At 38.7% G+C, this 24,986-nt stretch overlaps 1 protein-coding gene across 3 annotated transcripts in view; it reads right to left on the bottom strand.

The window, feature by feature from the left end:
- ctnna2 (catenin (cadherin-associated protein), alpha 2) overlaps nt 1–24,986 on the bottom strand; it is a 360,950-nt gene that overhangs the window by 194,692 nt on the left and 141,272 nt on the right. The window lies entirely within an intron of this gene.

Below are 24,986 nucleotides of genomic sequence, written 5' to 3'. Positions count from 1 at the left end.
TTGATGCCTCATATTGCTAATGAAGCTAGTACTGTGATTAATGAGATGAGCGAAAGAGACTTTTGATGATGCTTGCATGTGTGAGTGTGTTTAAGGGCCACGTGTGGACATAGGCTATCTCTGAGAAGGCTACAGCCCAGAGGTGCATAATCACCCACAGGGAGTTTCTATGAGAGCGGCCCTCTTAAAGCCATTAATTAGACCTCTTCTTTCACTGCACTGACCCCAAGGTAGGTCGCAAAAACTGCAGCTTCTGCCTAACCCACTGTCGCTTCGTTTCCCTTTGCTCGTCCCCACCTCCCCCGTCTTCTACTCCCATCTTGCTGTGCTGGCCTCCTATCTTTCCCACTCTCCCTCTCTCCCCCTTCTCACTTTGCCTGTTTACCCATGGCCCATGTTTGGCTGCAGGCTCTCTGGGTTGCCCAAGACTCTGGTCTATTCTCAGTGACAAGTCCTAGTGGCCATTACAGCAAAATAGAGCAATGAGCTGCAGGCTCACGCTTCAAAAAAAAAAAAAAAAAAAAAAAAATGTTTAGGATAAAAATAATGCACTCAAGTCCTATGATATGAACGTTCTATGAATGAAACTTAAGGCACAACTGTGAACAGTATATTATGGACACGTGACAACGCAGATACCCATGGAACATAAAAATATCTATATAAATATCTATTTTAAGAATTACATCAATGACTTTATCCCTTTATCCCTCAAATTTTTTTTTGAAACTATTCCCCAAATGTATCTGCCACAATTTATGTTTATATGCAGCTATTAAGACCTGACAAATACTTGAGCAAAACTTAATGCTGTTATCATTATTACAGTTTTTTCACTCTATCAGAGAGAATGCTCACATGTTCCATATGTACACCAATTCATCACTAATGTTTTCCAAATGTTTATTCCTACAGTATGCAGTGTGTGGCAGCTTTAGTGTGGCGGTGTGCATATTATAAGTAATTTGTTCTCAGGTCTCTTTTATAAAAGATATCATGATCTCACTGGGGGTATTCTGAATAGAGACAGATGTGTTAAGGTTAGGGGAAGGTCATGATTATAATTATATCAACTCACAGACAACTTGACCCAGGGTCGGCCCATGGTGTTGAAAATAAAGACTCTATACATACCAATCCAACATCATGACCTTCACACCTTTGCTTTTTTCATGTACTACGTGAATGTCGCATTACTTCCCCAATAACAAATTATAAACCCAGGACCATTGCTAACGATTCTGTGTCAAATGTTTCCTTCATGTAATAACGCATGTCAATGTGATGCTGAAAGAAAGAAAGGAAAATGACACACATACATATACAATCAGGCTCTGTTAGCTTTGCTTTATATTCTAATAATCTGTTTTTCAAGGTAAAAGGTTCATATGTAAAATATAGAACTATTATATGTAAATACACACACAGAGCAAGCTTGTCTCCCTTATACGGTTCATTTAATCCTATCTACTCCATATGCACTGTAACTCAGGAGCTGCACGCCTGCGGGGCAGAATAATTTATGTCCCACTATACAGTATATGCCTGAGCAGTGGCATGTTCGTATCATTGAAACAGCTTGTTGCATGGGTAAAGAGAGAAAGACGAGGAAAAGGCATGATAACAGTATTAAGTGAGGAAACTGGATTTATATGCAATGTAAACCAAGAGAGCTCTTTTTTGGGGATTTTTGTAATTATTGTAATGTGTGACTCTTCTGTAGGTGTGTTCTGAATAAAATGCCCTCCATTTGCAAGGCTCACATTAAAGTGTTCACTATAAGGCTTGTGAAAAAGTCCTACAAAGGCATGGACTTGGAGGCATTTAGTCTACTGTCCTTTATGTTTTACTAAAAGATAAGCTCGCTGAAGTGCAGGAGCTTCTCTGAACCTCAACTTTTTAAGATGATATCAAGTCTATACATATGCGTAGAAGTGCCTGTCATCATGTTTAACTTGAATTTTTTCCACAGGATTTTCACCTTGTTCCACTATGCTTCCTGGGGATGGAAACATCACTGTTGTCTAAGCTACCCCTTTAGAAGTCATGCTGAACGCTTTGCCTATAAATGTCAAATCGGACTATTACAGGAAGTGAGCTAGTTTGTCCTTTTCAAATGGAAAACACACACCACTCCACACTATTACACTTGATTATGGAGAAAACCGCAGCATTCATCCTGCTGCTTTTCTAGCCTTGAACCATTTGATTTAATACTATTTGATTCATCCCTCAAGATAGCTATAGCACTCACTATTGTGACTCGTACGAAAAAAAATTGAATGTAATCTCTGTAATCTAAAAGCACCTACACAACTTTGTTTTCATTTATAAGGATTAGCTCTCCAAGTTGCCCAGATAGTCATCTTCCTGATTTGAGTAAACATGATTACAGATGACTGTGTGTTAGCTTTAATAGTTCCTTGTACCATCCCTGCACTGGGTTTCACATAGTGTGTAGTTTCCAACTGAAATGAATGTCTATGTAAAATCAGGGGGAAATTCCTCCTAGTTTCTTGTATTTTTTTTTGTACATAATGTAAGTCATTTTTTCTTAGGTCTCTCTTGCAAAAAAACATCTTTATCTCACTGAGATTTGCTGAATAAAAAGAGGCTAGCAAAGCACTGCTGCATTGTGAACATTCTTTTACAGCAATTATGACAGAAGCTGGAATGAAAAATAATGTAAAACTACATGAAACGCTGAGTAAGGATTCACAGACTAGACTAGTTGTCCAAATGTAAAACTCTGGGACCACACATGTCAGATGTCAGGACTTTTTAGTCATGCCTTGTGGGGTAAACAAACTTGTAGTGCTCCAATATGCCCATTTGGATTACAAATTCTTTGGGCTGCTGGCAAATCAAACATTGGGTTCGCATTCCAGTCTGGCTTGACTTGTTCACTGCTTATATGTTGCTGTCTCTACTGTAAACAGACTGTGAAAGGTTAGGAAACCAATGCCAGCACCACTAACACACATGGAGATTATCTGCATCAAATCTCATTCATCATGCATATTATTTTCCTTAAGCAAGATGACCTTCATGAGTTGGTTTCTATGAATGAAATTAGATACTTTATATAAAACCAGACCAAAAGGATTTCAGATTTCAACCAAAAACAATAAAACATATACTGCACATTGTCAGCTATATTATTTTGTTTTTCATGCTATGAAAAATGTTAAAAGAAAAAAAACAAACAAACATTGTATACCTACGCTGTGTTAAACAAGACACACTAGCACTCTCCTGGGGAACAAAACCCCTGCTCCTCATCCTGTGCTGATCCATCCCCACTACATGACGGGAAAATGTACAAACTGATCACAAGAAGAGGTAATTTCTAGGAAAGAGACAAATACTATTACTATTATTATTATTATTATTATTATTATTATTATTATTATTATTTTAGTAAATTATCTTTTTGATGAGCTTCTCTGCACTCTTCTCTTTTGCGGTCTCTCCCTTTACTGATGTTAGATGTATCGCTGCAGCAACACTGCTGCCCTGTGAACAGGCGTTTTTATCTTAGAAGTAAAGTTTCTACCATTGGCATTTTATGAACTTTTCATATATGCTGCTTGAGCTGAAAATGCAATTTCAAAAGCAATTTCTGCTATATTCCATCCAGTCCGTTTATAAGCCATTTACAAGTGAACATAATAATATTAAATATACAATAAATTTGTGAAAAGAGAACCCTCCACTCTACTGTAACCTACATCTCATGTAATGTAATTGTTTTGGAATTGATTCTACAGGAATCTCTTTCCAATCTTATTCACGGCCTGTAGGTGTTTGTGGACAAGAAGTTCAAGGCACACGTAAACGAAAACGTTAACACGAAAAAAAATGTTTTATCTTCATCGAGTAACAGTTGTAATTTCAAAGTGTGTACTCATTTGCCAAGTGTCCTGTTAGTGAGAAGTCAGCAAGTAAATGAAAATCTAAATGCTGACCCATTTCTGTTTAACACATTGTAGCACGTTCTATTAAATGTAACTTTCGAATGTAATCTAACTGCTGACTCTTGCATACATGTATACATGACACACACACAGTATGTTCCGACATGAAATATGTAAAAGGATTCAAAACATTTCAGTGATGGCTGTTGTCCAGTCACCTGTGATGAGGAACTTTTCTTGCATATAGCATGAACCACAAAAAGATCAAATTTTTGTTGCTGTATAAAAATACCTAATCAGACTGTGACTGTGGATAAATGTGACATATAGCAGAACACTAGACATGATTACATATTCAGCGATAAATCTCTGAATACACTATTGATTGCGTTGAAATCATAATGGTTTGCGAAAACTGAAGTTTACTGAATAATGCAAGGGACTTGAGCAGAAGCTGATTTATAAAAACTGCAAATTCTTGCAATATTTGTGATAAAGTGTGGATTGAAAAAATCTTGTGGTTGCAAATTTGCAAATTCCTGGAGGGATTGTTTCAATTTCAGCACCAGCCTGAAGAGCTCTCTTGTCCTACTTAAGGCCAAGCTCACTGCAGTTCTAAGCTGTGCCTCAGACTGTTTCTTGAGTTTCACTATGCTGCGAGCCAAGGCTGTTGTAAGGTTAAACTATTTGACAGCTCCAGTTTCACTGCAAACAACACACGTCCTCGGGCTGATTTTCACATACTTAGTGGTGTGAATTTTCACATGCTTCATTTATGTTGATCACACATGATTACACTCGGTTATGTGGTGTCTCCATGGCTAAGCACAAAGGGGAAGGGTTGGAGGGGGGAGTGGTAAGAGATAGTTCAGAGAAGTGGGAGAGATGGTAAAAGTGTGAATATCTAAATAAATGCATGTCAATGGTCTCTGTATTTGGTTTGCCTTAATCTTTGGGTGCATGTGTGTGAGTTCACAATCAGTGTCCGACCTAAAGAACAGAGTGCAATTACAATTTTTATCTACATGTGCAAGATGGCATCTTGGATGTACAAGAGGTTTAGTATAACTCCAAATATATCCGCAAGCGTTTTATCAGGAGCACCACCGAGTAAGACCTCCCTTTGCTCTCAGAGCAGCCTCAGTTCTTCGTGGCATGGATTCCACAAGATGTTGGAAACGTTCCTTTGAGATTCTGCTCCATGTTGACATGATTCCATCACATAATTTTCTGCAGATTTGTCAGCTGCACATTCATGCTGTCAATCTCCCATTCTACCACACCCCAGTGGTTTCCTTCTGAATTCAGCTCGGGTAACTGGGGAGGCCACTGAACTCATTGTTATGTTCATGAAACAGGTTTGAGACGACTTTTACTTTGTGAAATGGTGCGTTATCATGCTGACAGTAGCCATTAGAAGATGGTAAATTGTGGGAAAAGGTGCGAGAAATTCAGATTCATCAGACCAGGCTTCAGCTGTCCAGTTTTTGTGAGCATGTGCCCACTGCAGCCTCAGATTTGAACCTGACATGGTCTTCTGCTGTTGTAGCTCGTTCGCCTCAAGGTTTGACGTGTTGTTTATTCTGAGATGCTTTTCTGCTCACCACGGTTGTTAAGAGTGGTCATCTGAATTGCTGTAGCATTTCTGTCAACTCCAACCAGTCTGACCATTCTCCTCTGACCTCTTGCATCAACAAGGTGTTTCTGTCTGCAGAACTGACGCATACTGGATGGTTTTTTTTTGTTGTTGTTTTTCACACTATTCTCAGTAAAAACTCTGGAGACTGTTGTTTGTGAAAATACCAGGAGATCAGCTGTCTCACAAATACTAAAACCAGCCTGTCTGGCACCAACTATCATGCCACAGCCAAAGTCACTGAGATCACATTTGTGCCCCATTCTGAAGCTCCTGACCTGTATCGGCACAATTGCACTGATGCCACTTGATTAGACATATCCCCATGAGTAAACAGGGTGTACAGGTGTCCCTGATAAAGTGCTTGGTGAGTGTATTTAAAAAAGGCTTGAACTCAAATTTGAAGTTACTTCTGATCTATTATGTCTTCTGTCCATCTCTGAGTGTTGTGGTTCAAATAAATTAGATCCTGCCCAAATGATTATGCTGAGTTGAACAACTACAAACGGGCTCTTAAATGTTCAGATGTGATACAGCTGCGTGATGAAAACTTTTTGGCCTTTTTTTTTATGCTCGCTCAGCTGTCTCACTGCATGCTGGAGCACAGCTGAGTCTTAGTGATCTGAAGTGATGTTCGTAACTGTGTCTTATTTTATATTAGCACAGGATCATATTCAAAATTAAGACATTTTGTTCCCTTATTTTAGGTCAATTACAGCTGCAGGAAGCCCCATCTCACCACAAGCCCCTGTTTTGTCGTATGTGAGTTCACTTTTGCATATTGTTTTCTCTGTACATCAGGCTTGTGTGTGTATGTGTGGATTTATAGTTTAAACAATGAGAACAAAGGAAAAATAATAAGGTACGGTCACAGGTCAAAATCGACTAAGGGCAGCATTAACGCACACTAAAAGATTAGCACAGGCAGAAGACTCCAGTCCTAGCCCCATTTTACAAATCCTCTCATGAAAATTAGGTCAACACCATTTCAGTATTCTCTGGGGATAGAAATGCACTTGAAAAACAGCATCAGGTGGAGAGAAAAAGAAAAAGAGGGACTTGTTACCATGCTTTATATGAGATAAAGCAAATGCTAGGAAGGAAAAAGAAATTGTCAAAGCTTCTTCGGACCTCACATAGTTTTCAGAAATGAATAACATCCCCCCACAATTTACACGCAGAAATTAAATTTAATTAAAACCAGACCCAAGGTGAAGCAGTTTTGGCTTTACAAAGTGTGCTTATCAGACCCAATCAGGCCAATAAGTGCACTTTTGTAATGCCAGAATACTGTGCCAAATTGAATCCTGGCTGAAGGGCAGGGGTCTGCAACTTAGTTCAACAATGCGCCAACATGGTCACTGGGGGGCCAACACATTTTTTTGCGTGCAACAGAGACACATTGCTTTGTTTTGATGGTTTGTTTGTTTAAATATTTATATAGTCTTATTAATTTGAGAATAAAATGAATCAATGAAAATGTTTGGGTGACTTTTGATTTCTTGCCATTGAAGCTTCAATTGAAGCCCTGGTCTGTGTAATTGTCCAGAATGGGCCTAGCCACTGCAGTATACCTACACTTAAAAGCTATGACAGATGGAGAGAGATAGGACATTATCTCTTTGAACGATTCATTAGGCCCCCCATTAAGCTAGGCTGCAGTTAAAACCAGTGCCTTGTGATAAAATACATCATGTATCTCAGAAAACTGCAAATGAAATGTGGATAATGCAAACTTCATTTTTGGCAGAATATACCATGGAAGTTTTGAAGTGACCTAAGAAAAGTCAAAAGGTGGAAACTTCTTGTTTTGTCAATTTGTATGTGTCTACTGGTTGGGCAATATAAGATCATGCTGCTTCCTCTGATTATTCAGCATTATCCTGTAATAGTGTGCATTTCCACCGGCCATTTCATTTGTGCTTACTGGTAGCAGGCCTGAGGCCTCATTTCAGCTGACTATACACACAGTTTTGTGTGTAAGCACTCCTTTTCACATGAAGAGTCAAATTCATCAATTTCTTCTCCTCTGTCCAAATGTGCATACATACACTGTGTTCAGTGTTGTCATGTGTTCCCCTGTTTTCTGTATGTTTGTTTTTAACAGTATTTTTATTTTATATTTATTTTATTTTTTTAGTATTCTATTTATTTTTATTTTGGTTTATGTGAGCCTAGTTTAGCTGTACCAGGGCTGGACTGATAATGTGGCACACCAGGCATTTTTCGGGTGGGCCAATGCACATTTGGGACACTAAAATACAGAAAAAGCAGGCACAGTGGCCCATTGGTTCATTTTCTATAATCACACTAGGCTAGCTTTATCCATCTCTTTTTAGGCTCCTACTACGCTTACCTCTGACGAGTGTGAAAATGGAAAAACAAAGCGTAACGCCTTAGGCCTGGGCATCCGAGATTTTTTTCCAGTAATGAAAATAATAAAAATAACCCAGAGTCTATGCATTACTCATTCTGATCATGCATTAAAGCCCTTGAAAATAATATGATATTGTTGATCAAAAATGCAAGTACATTTGGGTCCTCTGTGGTAAAGAGGAGGGCTCTTTAGAAAGCTAGGTAGTCTTGTTCAGTGGTTCTCAAATGTTTTTGTCACAAGGCACACAATTACACACGTGGACAAAATTGTTGGTACCCTTCCGTTAAAGAAAGAAAAACCCACAATGGTCACTGAAATAACTTGAAACTGACAAAAGTAATAATAAATAAAAATTTACTGAAAATTAACTAATGAAAATCAGACATTGCTTTTGAATTGTGGTTCAGCAGAATCATTTTAAAAAACAAACTAATGAAACTGGCCTGGACAAAAATGATGGTACCCCTAGAAAAGATTGAAAATAATTTGACCATAGGGACATGTTAAACTAAGGTGTGTCCTGTAATTAGCATCACAGGTGTCTTCAAACCTTTAATCAGTCCGTCTGCCTATTTAAAGGGTGAAAAGTAGTCACTGTGCTGTTTGGTATCGTGGTGTGTACCACACTGAACATGGACCACAGAAAGCCAAGGAGAGAGTTGTCTCAGGAGATTAGAAAGAAAATTATAGACAAGCACGTTAAAGGTAAAGTCTATAAGACCATCTCCAAGCAGCTTGATGTTCCTGTGACTACAGTTGCACATATTATTCAGAAGTTTAAGGTCCACAGGACTGTAGCCAACCTCCCTGGACGTGGCCGCAAGAGGAAAATTGATGACAAATTGAGGAGAAGGATAATACCAATGGTAACCAAAGAGTCCAGAACAACTTCCAAAGAGATTAGCGGTGAACTCCAAGGTCAAGGTACATCAGTGTCAGATCGCACCATCCGTCGCTGTTTGAGCAAAAGTGGACTTAATGCAAGACGACCGAGGAAGACTCCACTGTTGAAAGCAAATCATAAAAAAGCGAGACTGGAATTTACCAAAATGCATATTGACAAGCCACAAAGCTTCTGGGAGAATGTCCTTTGGACAGATGAGACAAAACTGGAGCTTTTTGGCAAGTCACATCAGCTCTATGATCACAGATGCAAAAATGAAGCATACAAAGAAAAGAACACTGTACCTACTGTGAAACATGGAGGAGGCTCGGTTATGTTCTGGGCCTGCTTTGCTGCATATGGCACAGGGTTTCTTGAATCTGTGCATTGTACAATGAAATCTCAAGACTATCAAGGCATTCTGGAGCGAAATGTGCTGCCCAGTGTCAGAAAGCTTGGTCTCAGTCGCAGGTCATGGGTCCTCCAACAGGATAATGACCCAAAACACACGGCTAAAAACACCCAAGAATGGCTAAGAACAAAACATTGGACTATTCTGAAGTGGCCTTCTATGAGCCCCGATCTAAATCCTATTGAACATCTGTGAAAGGAGCTGAAACATGCAGTCTGGAGAAGGCACCCTTCAAACCTGAGACAGCTGGAGCAGTTTGCACACGAGGAGTGGGCCAAAATACCTGTCGACAGGTGCAGAAGTCTCATTGAGAGTTACAGAAATCGCTTGATTGCAGTGATTGCCTCAAAAGGTTGTGCAACAAAATATTAAGTTAAGGGTACCATCATTTCTGTCCAGGCCAGTTTCATTAGTTTGTTTTTTAAAATTATTCTGTTGAACCACAATTCAAAAGCAATGCCTGGTTTTCATTAGTTAATTTTCAGTAAATTTTTATTTATTATTACTTTTGTCAGTTTCAAGTTATTTCAGTGACCATTGTGGGTTTTTCTTTCTTTAACGGAAGGGTACCAACAATTTTGTCCACGTGTGTACATGTTATTATACCTATCCAACTGCACAGTCTGAGAACCACTGGTATAGCTAGTCTGCACTCATTGTGATATTAATGTGGAACATGGGCTAAGCACAGAAAAAAAGTGGAATGACTTCACTCTGCCTTCGTAGAATCCAACTAATAAGTCTTCAAGCCATAAATCCTTCCCCTGAAGCACCTGTATGGAGCATATGTATCTCTGCAACTGATTTGGAGATGGCTCCTGCTATACTCTCAGTAACAAGTTAAAATGTCAAGCCAGCAACAGGTTATAACAGTAGCAAGGCTGCTAATCACGTATCATCATTACTATCGCTACTATTATAATATTAATAATATTTAAAAAGTCAGTCACTCAATCATCCTCCAGTAAAAAGTAAAAATATGTCTACTCAGTCAGTGTCAGTTCTAATTATTTAGAAGACACTACAACTGACACAAGGATGTGTGTGTGTATTGTAAGTATGCCACTGAGATTGGATATTTTAGAGGTTAAAATCTTATGTTATACTGCTTCTTCACTGTGAATCAATGATATTTGAAGACACTACAGACTAATGTGTGTGTGTGTGTGTGCGTGTGTGTGCGTGTGCGTGCACAAAATGCAATTAATAACAATAGTGATAAGTATATGCAAAGCATATAAAATTTAATAAATAAATAAAATATAGCTCAAAACACTTTATATAGGAGGAATAAAAGAGAGAGTGAAATGGAAAGTGTAAAAGACAAAATGATGATTAAATTAGGGACAATGCTCAAATTTAGGATAATGTCAATGTATATAAGGAGAGTGATTAGTGGAATATGTAAAAATAAAAGGAGAAAATATGTTAACTAGGTAAAACATAGAGCAAATGAGACAGTCGATAAAGTTTGAAAGAGAGCTAAAACTTGTTGTTTACTGTCATTTACCATTACCCTATGGCCACCAAAGCAAGCTGCTGTTTTCATTCCCTGTCCAGGCGAAGCCCCAAATGTTTCAAGATTCTGTATTGCGGTGGGCCACCAACAGATTGTGGTGGACCTGGGACAACAATGCCACAGCCATTTTTTCTGTCCCAGTCCAGCCCTGCCTCAACCCCATTATTCTTGAAGGTTGTTTTTTCTTTCTCACTTGTTCAGTTTTTAACATTCTTACTGTTCATTTTTAAAGGATGAACAATATCCTTTAAAAAAGACCAAGTATGGCAAATTGAGGGTGTTTCCTTATGTAAATGAGCCTGTTTCCTCACAAACAAATAACAGGGGGTATCTATCATTGTTCACTGCACACAAGTGTGTGCATGTTATATACTGTAATGTTTGATTAATACCAACTCATACAGGCGGGTCTTACGCACAGATTTAGAACTTGTATGCTTTGAAAAATGAGGCCCCTTTTACTTGGGCATCTATTCTCAGCACAACATCAAAGACCCAATTTTTTACTAAAATACCAACAGCAGGTCTAACACTTTGCTGATACACATCCAACTCCCAAACAAACAGAGGCAGAGAACATGCAAAGTCAGTGACATATCAGCATGTTGCAGAGATGCTTGCTGTAGTATTTAAGTTGCTACTTGTTTTTACTTGTGCCTGTTGACAATGAAATGTATATTAAGACTTGTAGTTTGACAAGACATGCTGGTTGGCTTCAAAATATTTTAATTGTAGAAGAATTCAAAGTTGGATTTTTAAAGAAGGCACGAATATAGCCCAGAAAGTAAAGGGTAAAAGTGCAGTGTGGGTTTAGTTCATTCTGCCTAGAAATTGACTTGTTGTTTATCATACAGTGGCCTCTGTCTCATTGGAAAGCTTCAGTGAGAAACTGGAATAATAAGTGAGTCCTAACTTTTTGCCAAATGAGGACGAAACACTGATTAAACCCCAAGATGAAATTTAATGTCTGTATGTTTGCATATTTTACGTTTAAGTGATTTGTCCCTTTTAGGAAAAAAAATAAATACATAATACACAAAATTGCAAACTTGTTTTGTTTATGTTTAACTTGTGTTTTGTATTTACTTGTCATTTTGATGTATATGTTAAATTCAGCTTTCTCTTCCTCAAAAGAGATCAAAAGAGACACATTCCTACATTTTCATACATTTTCTATTGCTGTCTACACTTGGAACATCTTAATGGGTCTCTGTGGTGGTTTTCAAATGATTGCGGGTAGGGAGCTTTTTATTGGTGAGAGGCTACTAAGCAGACATCAGTACAGTGGAACATAATTTTAATTTATAAATAACTTCTTAAAAGCAACATAAAGCACAGAAATCAATCATTATGTATAAGAGTAGAGACTGTGAGAATGTGTGTGCAAGTGTAGTAGTGTGAGTAAGTGTGTGAGTGTGTGCGTGTGTGTGTGTGTGTGTGTGTGTGTGTGTGTGTGTGGGAGGGAGGGCTCTCTGGAGAATCCATTAGCAGCAACAATCAAACAAGAAGACTACAGCAGAGCTGGTAAACTAGAGCATATAATGCAGCCAGTTTCCCCAGGATCTGTTCAAAACAAGAGTATGGGTTGAATGTTAAAGAAGAGAGACTGATAAAATGATAAACACAAACAAAAAACAAAAATAAATACAAATACAAATAAATAAATAATGACCAGGTCAATTAGCCAGGAATAAAATCAAGTTGTTTTAGATCTATCACAGGCAAATTTCAAAACATCCTAATTTAGTGGCAGCAAGACTCTTACCAACCAGTGTCAGTTCCTGTTCTGTTCTACATGACAATAAAAATGCAAAGTAAATCATCAAGGCTTGATATAACTGAAAATAACTAATTTTTCAAGTCTGTCCTTTCCTAGAAATGCAAGTATTTTTTGGCCTTTAAATAGAGTAATAAAGCTAACAAAAATCAATAATGCATTATAAAAGAACAGGCGAGAGATGGGTGTCTATAGAGTACATGATCTAACAAAACAACAATCTATTTCTTTAAAAGGTCAGTGAGCTATAAAGCCTGCTGAAACAGTACAGCCCCCTCCCATTCTTCCCTGACACTACAGTCACTCATATTTTCCCAATACTTCAGGGAATTATCACCCAGAAGCCATGAAAAAGCATTTTAGACCTTTTCGCCGTCTAAGTAATCACTTTATTAGTGACACAAAGATGAGTTTGTGCTGTTATATGGATCCAGAGGGTGTAATGAAATTTGACTCTGCTGCAGAGTAACAATATAATAAAAAAGGAGAGGGAGACTAAGAATCAATATGATACATGCTCCATCTGTTTGCCTGTTTCTCCATGAACGTAATTAAGTTACTTTAAATTGATTAGTAATCACTAAATAAAAATGAATGAAGGATATTTCTTCACATCTTTTAACTAAATAGACCCAATTATGTTAGAGGAAATATGAAAACCATTTCATGAGCATTTGGAGTCTAACATACATTAGTGACACAGTGCATTTGAGGAAACTGAGGAACTGGTCAGTGCAAGTGGTTTAAGGTTAAGGCTGTAAGAATGTAAAAAAGCCTATAAGAAGTTTTCAGCATGCACCAAGATTTTTGTTTCTCATTCCATAATCATTATAATTTCACTATTATAAGCAACATTTTCTAGACTGTGTCAAGATTAAAGTCTGAATTTCCACTCAGCATATGTATTCCTATCTCTATCTTTATATTTTTGACTTTACTCATAGGTCATTTATTTCACCTGACGTTTCATCTCGCATACAAGCTCTCGTGTCACCCCCCTCTCCCTGTAAAGAGTTGCACCCATGCTTTCTCTTGTCTTGCTCTTCTCTTATTCATTCACATGCATCTCTACTAAGGCTGGGAAATTACCTGGAAAAGTACATTTAGAACATCTCATTGACTTAATCTTGCTTGTGTCGGTTAAAACATTCCCCAATGTGTGCGTTCATGAACTGTTCCCTTAAAAAAATACAATCACATGTTCAGTCACGCGCCTCGTTCTCGTCCATCCAACGTTAGTCTGCATTCACTCACAACAAAGCTGGAGATCTGGATGACACGAGCGCAAACACTGAGCCTCAGGATACATCCACACTAATACATTTTAGTTTTAATATTTCAATTTTGTTACGGATACACCTGTGTCCACACTACTTCCTAGCTTTCTTATTATCAGACTTATCAGTCCCAACCGATCCTGACAGACAGTGGTAAATACAACATGGCTAGCAACCAAAGGTAACACTACCAATTTTAATTAATAGTTCCTTCAGTGAGTTACGCAGAACCCAGTTAAGAAAAGTATAACCGATCAGTCTTGCTGTGATCCAGACAGTAATAATTGGGCAGTAGCTGCTAACAGCTAACATTATTTCTTATTGCTGCTCTTTGTGACAGCAAACACTGTTGGGGAAAGAGAGATAGGGACAGAGAGCTAGAGAGCCCTTACTTTCGACGGGACCATGAGAAAGCTTCAAGAGATGGTAGTAAAATCACTATGAAATTGGGAGCCGTCTCAAGACTTGTACGTATCCTCGAAAGCTGACAGTAGAACAGAAACTACATATAAAAGTCTCATGGTCATAGCACGGAGGGCAGTCAGCTATTTTGCATGAGAAGGGGCAAAGCTTTGTGTTACAGCACCACTACATTTTGCACAAATGCTGAATCACAGAGACTGAGGGTAAAGCAATGTGACTTGACACAGAAAGCGACAGAAAGACAGATGAGTCTAGAGGAAGATAGGGAAGCGAGACAGAGAACATGAGAGGAATAGTGGAGGATATACAAAAAAACAAAAAAAACAAACAAATATGTGCCAGGCTGCCTGCTAATTTCTGTTCTTCACAATGAAATAGTTTTTCAGGACTCCTAAATAAACAAAAAGTTGAATAAACTTCATGGTTCTTTATAATTTTAATTTACATTATAGGACTGTAAGATAATATATACAGGAGTTATAGGGAATAAAGAAACAGGGTACAAAACACAGAAAAGTGATGATTGAATGTTGCCCTTTTATATTCACTTCACGAAGATCCCAACTATCCTACATTTCAGCTAATTGTATATGTAAACACGGCACAGGAGAGCTACATGCTAACTACCTTTCTTATATGTAAAAAAAAAAAAAAAAACTCATGATATGCTTTTGATTAAACAATTGTCCAGGTGTCAGTTGAATGTGGGGGGGGTTCAACTCAATCACACATATAATTTGAAGAAACTTTGTTTTTTAAACATTGTTTTTAAGTGTCGAGATACTTCAGGGCAGTATGTCCTCTGAAAACTAGATTATTATGGGCGACATGCACATAGATGATTCAGTTTCAGAAACAAAGACGTCATTGCTCAACAATGTCTCTTAAAATTGCAGGTAAAATTTTAAATTCCAGGTTGGTGACAGGTTGGCCTTGAGAAGGTCACAATGAGCACAAGAGATTTTGGAACAAACAGGAGGATATCTGACTAAAGCTGTTTCATCAGTTCTCCTCACTAATACCAAAGTATTTGGCAGTATTAGAGGGAATAGCATCCCTGTTATTGGAATAAAATGCATTACTGCTCAGTGCTACGTGTGGATACCCTGTACAACTAATCCTGTTTTATTTAGAAACAGTTGCTGACTGACAGAGGGACATGTGCAGATCTCATCTTATTTAGGTAAAATGAGGAAATGTCTGTTCTGTAAGACTTGACGATAATTCTGATTTATTTTTATTTTTTTATTTTATTTGTTATTAACTGTTTTTATTATTATTATTATTATTATTATTATTGTCAACAATGAGCTAATGGACACATGAATTTCCCCTAGGAGATAAATAAAGTATCTATCTATCTATCTAATATGGATTAAAAAGCAAACAAACACACACCAGGATTCAGTCTACACCCATGAGCCCACATTTGCACACACACATGCATATGCGCACACACACATGCATGTGCGCACACACACATACAGTGTACATCCAAAGGCACAAAGGTTACAAATACACAGAGGCACACTTTTTTTTCAGCAAATTGTGGCTTGCATGCTTGATTTCCCAATGCATTTAGCCCACTGCATCTATAACCCTAACATATGTAGCAGCTAATACAGTTAGAGCCCAGGTCTTTGCTTCCATGTCTGCTCACTTAATGATATTAGGGTTGATTCTATAGTTTGATCCAGCTATCAATGTCAATCATGTTAGCACTGCTCAAAGCAGCAAGCCCTTGAGGGGGATTGGCATTGGAGGGAGGGGGAAGAGAGAAGAAGAGCTGGCAGCTTTCTAATGCAATAGAGCTGCCAGATCTGAGAGCTTTTTATTACATTAATATGTTCCTGGATAATTCTATCTCATCTCCTAATATGACTTAGCCTAAAAACCCAATTAAAGTCTCATTTATCCGATAACCTCAATCAGAGATGGTGACATGAGGGCGTTCAGACAGCCATGTGCCGGTTGCTTGCTACCGCCTACAGAGGATTCTGTTTCTTCTCCAGCCACACAGCAAAGCATAATTGGAATGGTGAGTACGGCAGGCAGCATTCTCTTGCTGATATTGTCGCTACCACTTACACAAAAGCACACAGACAAAATGGGGGCGACATCCTGGGGATTGCTGTTATCAGATGCATGAGGAGGTGTTACACAGATCACTTCATTGACTTGAAGGGATATAATGAACTATGTAATACAGTGTGAGGATACAAACAATAATTGATGTAAGCTGGACATTATTAGGCTTTGTGATTAAGTCCAAAGGACCTTTATGTCAGCGTGTTTCTTCATGTAGATCTTGATTATTATAGCTTTAAGACTCCCATTCAGCAAACCCTGTGAAATCATGCCAGATTCAAATGCTCTGATCAATCCGCAAAACTTTATCCAAGGCAGATGGTGAGGGAGTTTAAGGATAGATCCTCTTCTCTACAAAATTGCTCACCAGTATTCTTGTCCAGTGGCATACACAGGTGTGCGCAGGAGGGCTGAGAGCTCTGTGTGGTGAAGTGCCCTTTTCTTAAAAATTATGTCTGTTCCCTGACTAAGAACTTGCATGTTTCATAGCAAAATCACAAACAGGATACTTGAGCTGTCCCAGTTTCCTTAAATGATCCCTTATGGTCAGCTTAAGCACTCTTCTAGTCAACCCAAGTGCTCGTGTGGTTGGCCCTAGTGGTTCTCCAGTCAGACCGAGTGCCCTCAGATTGTTTGGTTGGCCCAGGTACTCCCCAAGTGCTCTAATATTTAGCCCAACTGCCTCTGTGTTCAGGCAAAGGGTCTCCTAAGTGCCCTGCTGGCTGGCCCTAGAGTCCCTCTATTCAGCCTAGGTATGCTTCAGTAGGTTAGCCTTGCATTTGCCTTTGTGGGCAGCCCAACTGCCTAGATGATCAGCCAATAAGTGTCACTCAGATGCCTATCTGTCTGTCTGAGGTGCGACCCAAGAGTAACTCTGGTAAGGCCTCCTGGTTGGCAAAGTACCCTCTGGTAAGTTAAGGTGCTTGTAAAGTATGACTGTAGGGCAAAAAAAAATAAAAAAAATAATGCACACTATGCTAAACCCTGTATGTGCTCAAGGTTTTATTTTTCTATTATTTTATTATTGCCCCTGTTCCTAACAGATCCGGTGTCTGCCACTATTTACTACTTACCAGAACTCAGTACACAGAACACTGACTATTGCAAATGAGTCAACAGTATTGAAAAAAAAAAATTGTTTCATTGATATCACTAGCATTACTATTCAGTGTTTCCCCTGTGGATTAGTGGGTGGGCCGCCCGGTAATAACGACCAAATGTCCGCAAATCCCCATCACCAACCCAGCGACAGTATTTGTGCTATCGATCCGAGCTGCTACTATTAAAGTGTCACAATTACTGCAGCTGCCTCACATTAAAATCCCTTCGTTGGTGAACTACTAAAAGACTTTTATTGTGACGCTGCTGAAACAAGTCCTTAGTCACAGAGTTTAGTAACAGTTCTAACTCATTGTGTGATAATAATTAGTCTAAATACAATATGGAGGTTATGCTCCATCTTTTTTGTCAGAGAACCAGATTTTAATATTGTAAGAGAAAAATGTTAGAAGAGGCTGCAGACGACATGTGCTTATTGCAATTCGGAAAAGCTCAAACCTCATCCATCAAGGTTTTACCCTCCCATTCCTGTTGTATGTAAAACCACTCATACCATGTCTGGACCACAGACTATGATCACACTTGCCCATATTACAGCACTCTTCATGTATCCTGATGTAATTTTGACATATAAAGGGAACTAGGTAAAAAGAAATTTGCTCCTCCTTGGCAGTCTGTGTGCAAAAATAACTGACAGAGGTCAGAGGCATTTTTACCAAGCCTCAATGAAGCTAAAAGACATGCCACACATGCACAAAACAACTTTGTGTAGTGTTGTGTAGAAGGGTTCCTGTACACACAGCCTGTCAAACCTGTCAGTTCCAACTTATGTCAGCTGAAAACAGGAACCTGAGGATCCTGTGGACATACCATTATCAAAAATGAATGATGTGTATACAATGAGGATTTTCAACCATTTGTCAGTCTTTGTCTTGTTAATTTTATTTTATTTTATTTGAATAAAATAACATTTCAAGAGTGACTGTTGTGAAATTTAAGTAAGATTTAGTGTTAATGTTCCTGTTTCCATGAATAGGAAAGTGGTCTCAGATGTTTGGACCCTACTCTATGTATTTATTAAGGGGGGGTTGAGTCTCTTAGCGTCACTGCTTGGATTCAGCCTTTTCTGCTAAATCTAACTGTATGTACATTTGTTAAAACGAGTCAGTTCCTTAAATGTAATCGTCTCTGACTGAAAATCCATAACTTAAATTTACCACAATGGCCAGCACTGTCTCTGAAGGTCAACCAAATAGAGCAGATGTTAGCATCATGAATTCATGGGCAAAAACACCAGGCGCAGGAGCTGAATCATACTCAGCTTTGTTAAAACCCTTAAGGAACATAATATATGGACAGTAATGAAAGGTTTCTGTCTTATCTAAATCACTCTGAATTACCTTCTCATTGAAAAGTATCATACAAATAAATTATAAAATTTACTAAGAACATGTATAATCATAAATAATCAAACAGAAACAAAGACACTGAGAAATAAGAGCTTGAAATGACAGCAACGCAGCTTAGGACAGCAAATTATCAATAATGTCATTCAATTATTAAATTCAGTGGACTGGAACCAAACTCGATTTGTGTGTGAACAGGATTGTACAGAGGGTGCTCACGGCCTGAACAAAATTATTTGTTTTTGGTAGATAAAGTGCAATGCAATTTAACATAACAAATGTTCCTGGCTATCTGTGAAGTTTTTGTTGTAGGTCTGTCAGAGAAGAGTTCATTCAACTTAATGGTCAAGTGTGAGATGTTGGTATTGTTGCATGAGTGGTGAGAGGCTACTTAGAGCATTGATTTTGTTCAATGGCATTGGGAAAAAAAATATACTGTATGTGAATGGGTCAGCAAACTTACAATTAAAAAAAAAAAAAAGAAAATCGTTTTTAAGCCGTATGGGCTGTTCGGTGAATGTTTCACAGCAGGGAAACTCTTTGAGCTATGGTCCCTCTACAGGCAGGTGGCCTTGCTATCTCACTAGAGGACATTCACTGTGGGTCAGTTGCTTCGGCTGTCTCCAACTCGCTCTCAGACTGAAGTAGTGGGAATAAAGGAGTCATCTTAGTCTCCCAAGGGCCTTAAGTAGACTTACAGTTTTTACCTGGGCCTTCTGGTCAATCCCCTTCAGGGGCTATGTCTTTGAGTCAGCCTTCAATGGCTGAGAAAGCTAAGTTGTTCAAAGTGAGTGGTTCGGTGGTGCACAGTGGATTGCAGCTTGTCGTGTGGCGCATTAGGTGTTGACAGATGGGAGGGAGGGCACGGGACGCTGTGGGGAACCAATGATTTATGGCTGGGCCTGGGACATTTAACGGGGTGCAAGTACTGCGTCTGGAGGGACCATGATGCAAAGACAATTGGAAAAAAGAGAGAAATAAACAAAGAGAATAAGTAAAAAGAGAGAGGAGGCGCTGCAAATTTGATCACTAATCATTAAAGGAGGATCTTGATCAACTCTGGCATTAAATTACAAGGTAAATGGTAAATGGACTGCACTTATATAGCACTTTTCTAGTCTTATCGACCACTGAAAGTGCTTTACACTACAAGCCACATTCACTCATTCACACAGCGCTTTTTTCTACACATACAGCACTTTTCTACCATACAAACACATTCGCACACCAATATTACATCGGAAGCAATTTAGGGGTCCAGTTTCTTGTCAGAGAACACTATAACATGCGGACTGAGGAGGAGCCAGGAATTGAACCACTGACCTTCCTGATTAGTGGAAGACCCGTTTCACCTCCTGAGCCACAGCTGCCCTAAATTACTATCATGTGGTAAGATGTGCATGGTTGTTACAAGGAAATTGTGCACCTCTGTTAGAATAATCAGGAAACCTCTAGGGTTTAGAAGGTCAAATAAAAGCAAAGATACAAATTATTGATTGGGATTTTGTTCAATGTTATTTGCATTTAAACAACACTTGTGTAACCACCTGCTTGACCGAAAATAACATAAGGAAGAGAGAAAGTAAGCAACAAGCAAAAAAGAGAAAAAGAGTCAGGGACAGGCCAACATAGCACCAGGTTGGTTGATCCTCATGGCACACATCTCTACAGGTGTGCTGTATACGGCATATTAGTAATACCCCAAACCCTGCTGTGGTGTTAGTAATAATAACCTTTTTTAATATAATTTCACAGACTTCATTAATCTCCAAAAGTGAGAGCTAGTGTAAACTGTACATTTGTGTACTGTTGATTATTGTCAAAGGTATGAACTATAGTGTGCATCAGATCTTCAAATTTCAGATAATGGAAACTCACTACCTAAGCATTTTATTTTTAGTCTTACACTGGGAGCAATTAAAGAGAGTCAATTAGTGCGAACCAAGTTTGTATGACAGGAATGGCTCTGGCGAAAAAGCAGGATTTATGATTTGCCTTATGATGTAATTTCCGGGTTGACACAAAATTTGAATATACTTTTTGTATTTTGGTTTAATATAAAACATTGATGGGAAGAACTTGCAAACCAAATTGCTAGATGTCCGCTGCAGCATGAATTTCAGATGAAAAATGTGTCAAAAATAAAACAGGATCAATGAAATTTCAACAGAATAATCATAGTTCCTCCAAACCTCTGTCAAGTGAAAACTTAGACATTTTACTTATGAGGAAAGCCTGCTGCTTGATTCTCTTCCTGCTATCCAGTGTAAGGTCTGCTTACTCTTCGTGGTTGTAGCTCTATAAAAAGTGATTTGAATACAGAGAAATGAATACTAAGAAAACACAACTACAACAAGAAATATGCTAAGGAAAAAAACAAAACCAAAACACACCTTTTCCCATCTTTTATTTTGTGTGTAAGCTTGTAACTGCGTTGACCTTTGAGTGGTGAGGTGACATTATGTGTTAATTCTTTCAGGAACGACATGAGCCTTGTAAGAGACGTGTACATTGGATTGTCTAGATTCTCGGAAACCCAGGAGAACGACATGAAGGAAAAAAACGTAGGACAGGAAGATCGTGTACTGAGCTGTCTAGAATCAGTGGAGAAAAAAAATAAACAGTTGGACAAGTGACGCAGTGACATGAATAAAGAAATTGTCAACAGAGTTTGACTAACACCCTTCATGTGCGTCATAAGTATACTGTGTGAAAGTTTATTGAGTGATTTGCAAATTGACAATTTGCAAAACCATTGTTATGCTAGTAATTCTGGACTAATGCTACGCCGTCACTCTAGGCTACGGTTATACCATTAAGCTATCGTGTACATTTTGGAAGAGTTAACAGATTTTTTTTACCATTATCTCATCACTTGACAGCAACGCAAGCTAGTCCCAAAGGTGAAAAGACACAGATTGACATTGTGACCCAGTACCTATCAGTGCCATCATTCTTGATGCCCCCACACACCCAATTAGTCTCAGAAAACCCTGTCAAGGTAAATTCCGCCTCCTTGCGTCTGTTACAGCTGTGCCCTTCAGCCACTTAAACGAGCTAAGGGACAGAGGAAGTATTGATCAGGTCTCTTTTGCTCTACTCTGTTCTTCAAATCCAGATTTTAGTGACACTGAGCTCATGTTGCACTGTAAAGCCAACAATGATACTCAGAACAGTAGCAGGCTTGTTTTATGTTTTGTTGTGCTTCCTTGGCAATGTCAGGTTGTGTTAGATATAAATTCTTTGTGCGGAGGATTGTAGACACTGAGGGGAGACAGTGTGGACTACTGCTGGCTCTGTGTGGTTTATCTATCCAGACTGACGCTTCCCATGCGAGACCATCTTGTCTCAGATGGGAAGAGGAGTTCAACACAACCTTAGGGCCTCATTCATTAGTGTTTATACACACAGATTTTTATCTCGGCTTCTTCCTTAACAAGAATTAAGACAAACTTTTTAGGGGTTCGTCGATATTTTCTAAAAACTCGTATATACCAATAGTAGATAGTGTCTTGAAAGTGAGGCGAAGAAAGTTACTGCCATTCATCATTGATGCAGCTCATCACAGATGTTTTAAAGCAGGCTTAAAGGCTGGATTTTCTGTTTTGTGAAGTTACAAAAAAACTGCCCCTTCCCCCACTATAGATCATTGTCCACACCTTCCTTTCCCTGTAAATGCTCTAAGTTCTGCATCTTTGTCTGTCCTCACTACGCCTCACTTTTATTCTTTGTCCTAACACCCTCATTTACACACTAAAGACAAAGGCAGGTGACGAAAGGGGATGATATGATCTGGTGTAGACAACACAAGCACAAAGACACACGGACGTTTTACAGTATGTAATCAGTCAACCCCAACTGTTGATTAAGCATTCTACATGGCAACTCCCAGAGGAGCTGTGTGCGCAAGAAGGCCATCAGTCTCCCCCTAATGATCATCCTACCTCACAACCTCCGTTTAGTTTTATGTGCCACATCCAGCTAACAGTGAGATTAGTGCGCTCACTATCACACTCCCTAAATCCTTCTCTCTGCTGCTCGCAGTCCTGCCGAGTTGCCCCCTTTTCACCTGCCGTGGCTTCTGGCTATGGCTATATTCTGCCCAGGCTCCCTTGACCCAAGCTGGTAATGCATTACTCCCCAGATCAATTGATAGATTGGCCCTGTCGGAGCTGCCGTAACTAAATCAGCTGCTCCTGATGATTCAGCACCAGCCAGGGAGCCGGGCCTGCTGTCACCAATCACCAGATCACCAGCAGCTGAGACAGGTATGGACATTCTCCTGTCACTTGAACCTAATTTATTGCCAGCTACCACATTGATTAACCTTGTGCTGTGGTTCAGGCTTCCTATAAAAATTTGTGTGTTGGGAGGGGGAAGCGGGGTGTGACTGAATGAGGAAGGAGGAGGAAACATAAAGGCAACTGGATGTTTACATTACTTCAGTAAACTTTGAACAAAAGGACTTTCACTGCACAGTCAGGAGCAACTTTGTCAAAGTGGTGGCTGGTAGCATTTTGCTGCGAGTACACAATATTTCTAACTAATACATTTCACATTGAGTGGGAAGCTATTTCTGTTCTCTGTAGCTAGAATCTACTTCAATTACCAAAAATCTTTCATTATACATTTAATATATTATATTTTCTCACTATCTAGTTTTATGTTTGTATCTTCACAAAGATCTTTGGTTGAGTATTTACCTCTCAGAAATCCAAAATTTCATGCAGAATAGAGAAACAGGAAATATGCCACTTGTATATATCTCTCCCTTCACTCACTGGGTCTATTAGGAAGTACGGCAATGTCTAATAGATAGAATACTGAACCACTTTCCAGTGTATTCTTATTCCTGTTACCATTTCTTGTTATCAGTTGGGAATGCATGCTGTACATATTAGTAGAATTAAATTTATCACTAGCAATTAGCACTTGTGAATCCTTAGCATGGCTGTGGAAAAAAAAATCTAAATTTTGTTCCTGTTATATTGTGCAGTGACCAAAGGCATCACTATCTAAAATTGTACAACTTAAGTGTAAAAACATTTTGAATTAAGGTCATATACAGTAGATATTCCTGTTTCTTAGAGACAAGTTGGAGTTGAGTTTAACAAAGCTTCAGTTTAAATGTATTTACATTTTTACAGTAATTTTAAGTATAACACACTTTATGAGCAAACTTGGTAGCAATATCCTCCATATTCTCTCTTGGTTGTTGATTTACCCTCATTGGGGATGCTGAGCTGAGAAGTGGAGGCATTTTGTTCTTTGTGTCTGTGATTTACTCTATGTTCTTTGCTAGGACAGCCAGGGGCTGTCAACAATCTCCCAGCTGTAGCCTCTAAAACACAACTCATGGGCCTAATGAACCAAGGCACAATTACTTTGCAAAAAGCTGCCATGCCTTAAGAGGGGAAAGGGCATCTGAGTGTTCATAAACACGCATATGATTTTAGCTTTTTCAAGAGCAAGTAAAAGGAATAGATCTCTGTGGATCTAACACCATAAATACGCAAACAATGGCTGCGCCATTCTTCTGAATGAAAGAACCACACCCACGTTTTATGCACAATACAAAGCTGCAGGAGCCCCTGCTTTCAGCATTTAACAACAATCAGTGGTTTTGCAGGCTAATCCTATCAATCCTCAATAAAACTAGATATGTGTCATATTTGGCTATGCTACTATGGCAACTAATACCAGGTTAATGATAATATTAAATATAATCAAAATGAAAAAAGTCAGTTATGCATGTTAGACACACACACACACACACATACACACACACACACCAAAGAAACTGGGTCTGCCGATGGAGGTACATAGTTATGTAGACACTTAAATATTTTCTGTGGGAGGTTTTGAGATCTTCATTATGAGTTCTCTTATCAATGATAACATAACATGACATGTTTTGTAGAAATTAAAAAGTATTACCATATCTATCTATCTATCTATCTATCTATCTATCTATCTATCTATCTATCTATCTATCTATCTATCTATCTATCTATCTATCGAAATATTGAAAAAATTGTAAAAGCTGAGCATCCTGACAACCCTTTGATTCTAAGCTGTAAAATTCAAGGACTAGTATGCAGTAGAGCAGGATACCAAACCCCAAACACAACAACAGGAACAACAACAACATCAGAAAATTTAAACCAAAAAAACTAAACAAAAACAAACAAAAAGCACAACTTTGAGATCAA

This window comes from Seriola aureovittata, chromosome 3 (genome assembly GCF_021018895.1).
Source record: "Seriola aureovittata isolate HTS-2021-v1 ecotype China chromosome 3, ASM2101889v1, whole genome shotgun sequence".
NCBI lineage: Eukaryota > Metazoa > Chordata > Actinopteri > Carangiformes > Carangidae > Seriola > Seriola aureovittata.
The sequence above is the reverse complement of the archived record's forward strand: the minus strand, read 5'-3'. Positions and strand labels throughout refer to the sequence as shown.